Source organism: Larimichthys crocea, chromosome XIII (genome assembly GCF_000972845.2).
Source record: "Larimichthys crocea isolate SSNF chromosome XIII, L_crocea_2.0, whole genome shotgun sequence".
Lineage (NCBI taxonomy): Eukaryota > Metazoa > Chordata > Actinopteri > Sciaenidae > Larimichthys > Larimichthys crocea.
The window spans coordinates 22,347,292-22,350,003 of NC_040023.1; the positions used below are offsets into that span (position 1 = coordinate 22,347,292).

Here is a 2,712-nt window from a genome sequence, read left to right on the forward strand (position 1 = left end):
GTACACTCCCTTGCTCCTCTCTCTCTCTCTCTCTCTCTCTCAGCTCATACCCTTCTTTTGCTGCTCTCCTGTTTCCTGCTGTGTTTATTCATCCCTTCCTCTGGATCAACTCACTCCCATTCCCAAATTGGACCACCAAACCAGTTCTTCAAGGTAAGAAACCTACTTTCTCTCACATGCATTTATTTACCTTCTTCTATTGACAAAACATTTATTTTTCTCACCTGAAACTCACTTTACTGGGTTGCATGACTCACTCTGCTCTGCTGTGTGTGCAGGGTTTAGTCTTAAAGCACATTTCTGTTGCTCATAAACCTTATGGAGACCAGTCCCTACAAGCAAAAGTGATAACGTGCAAATATGTTTGTTATTCACTTCCCAGCTCCACGTGGTTGCATTTGTGGGCGTTGTCAGGGTTGAAGCTTAAATGCAAACTAGGCTTAGACATGCTGATTTGTCTAGTTGACCCATCATTTATTTATTAAAACAAAAAAAAATCGATTTAATTGTGCACCCTAAATGCTAATGCAAAGCACTCTGTGAATGCATTAACAAAATAGTATAGGCAAAATAACTAATCACTGTAAGTCTAGTGGTTACAAACTAGAGGATTGTAAGATGTACACACTCTGCAAAGTACAGCGTTTAAAGAGAGTAACTTCTGAGTAAAACTTAAGAACTGGCTTTACTTAACTCACTTGTTTTTACTGTGAGTGTCTCTATATGTTTTTACAGCAGCCTATTTGTGGTACAATGCAAGTTAGAGCTTAATCTGTTCAATGTAATGTTTGTTGTAATGAAAAACAAAACACAAAAACATGAACACTTGATGTGAAATGTGTTGCACATTGGATATTGCTGATATGGTCATCTAGTTCCCTCATGTTCCTTATGTATGTATTGTAACATGTGCAATTATGAAATGAAATCCCTAAGAATTATTTGAAATGATCTGGATGCTATTTGAAAACATTGGTTAGTGTGTAAACCCGAGCTGTTATAATGGACAGCCCCTGAAAGCAACAGACATCGTTAAAGCAACCTGGAGTCAGCAGGACGCTGATGTTTAGGGCTAAACTGACCAGTTGGTCATGCAGTGATCATATTACTAAGTGCTTTTATAGATGTTTTTCCTTAACATCGATGAACAAAACAAGGTTTCCTCGATAGGTGCAAATAATCATGTTAGTTATAAAATTACAGTTATTATTTCAAAAACTTAAAAAAACAGTAACACTGCTAGTTTGGCTATTGTGTTAGACACATCAAACATTAACTCCTAAACTTGCTAAGTGTTTTAATTTTTGTGTTTTAATACCCTGGGGTAGCCTGTGTCTTTAATAACATTAATCTAATTAAAAATAACTGTAAAAAGCAGATAGGCAACCTCTGTTGTCTTTCTCATACAGTTCTTGTAGAAACAAAAACAGCTGACCTGTACCTTTGAAAATGGTTTTGGAAAATGAAAATTAATAATATTTTGGAAAATGTCTGGATTATAATTATAATAAGAAATCACCCAGATTTATTAATCTGAAAAATCAACTCTCTCACACACAACAGTAAATTGTTGAGCAGACTAAACACCTTATCTGTCAGAGACACAAGACTGCTTGTCATGTCTCCAGGTTATAAACACACCTTGTCTAACAGCTTTGACTTGCTTGTTTTCACAGGCGTTGCTGTGGCAACTCTAAATGCTGTAATTTAAAAGAATAACACACTATATCAGTGTCGTCACAGTCTGCTGAAAGGAATATTTACTTTTAGTTTTATGCGGTTTAAAAAGATATCCAGAGAGGATTAAAATGAAGACGTAAGTGAAGAATAGGAAGGGCAGCAAAACAGTGTGGTACTGCTTTACCAACTGTTATCCAACTGTCCAATAATAACACTTATGACAAGGTTGAAACAGCACTACCTTGTAGTTATAGACTGGCACGAGACTGTAATTATAATGTCGCAATCACTAATGATCACACATTACTGAACAGACAGCTTAATGTGTCAGTTTCAACAAGTTTAAGTAACAGACGGTTGAATAATACCTATTTTCTATTTTCCTTCTTTTACGGTTCAATCATCACTCCTTGCTATCACATAACAAGACATTTCCGAGCTTAGTTAAATTTATTAGGGCGTAGATAACTGTGTGGAAACTAAAATAAACCAGAAAATACACTGAAAAAGTTACAGGATATGTGTGTGTGTTTAGGGATGAATAGCTTTGTTTCCTGTTACAGACTGTGTGAGACCTATAATAGCAACCATATTGAGTATGTTTTTATGACCACAAGGGATTCTGACATGAAAACAACAGTCTGGCATATTAGAAGTATTGTTTTAAGTTGGTGTGTTTATAAATGTTCTCCACCAAAGCAAACATTCTTTTCTGGAACTGATTATTCATTTGTGACAATGAACAAAACAATATCTGGCTGGTTTATGAACAGGATCTAACTTGCTTGACTAAAGAAATCGTTCTCTGAGGTGCCATTGTCTGTAGCAGAACAAAACAAATTTTTATTATATTTTAATGTTAGTATTTAATGTCTAGCTGCTTTTTGATTGTCATTAAAAAGTGTTAATCACAAAACAAATAGAATCATCTTCAAAACCTGGTTTCCCTCTCCAGTGGGTTGGGTCCAGTTGTGGTTATTGTTATTATTTTACACCCATAGACTCTACTGCCCTTCCTGATGGCCTGAACAA

At 35.6% G+C, this 2,712-nt stretch overlaps 1 protein-coding gene across 1 annotated transcript in view; it reads left to right on the forward strand.

Annotated features, from left to right (window-relative positions):
- The window catches only part of entpd3 (ectonucleoside triphosphate diphosphohydrolase 3), an 8,298-nt gene continuing 5,586 nt past the window's right edge, over positions 1–2,712 (forward strand). The window contains exon 1 of the mRNA XM_027286145.1: positions 1–153. The gene's annotated coding sequence lies outside the window, so the exon portion shown is untranslated. The remainder of the gene's footprint in view (positions 154–2,712) is intronic.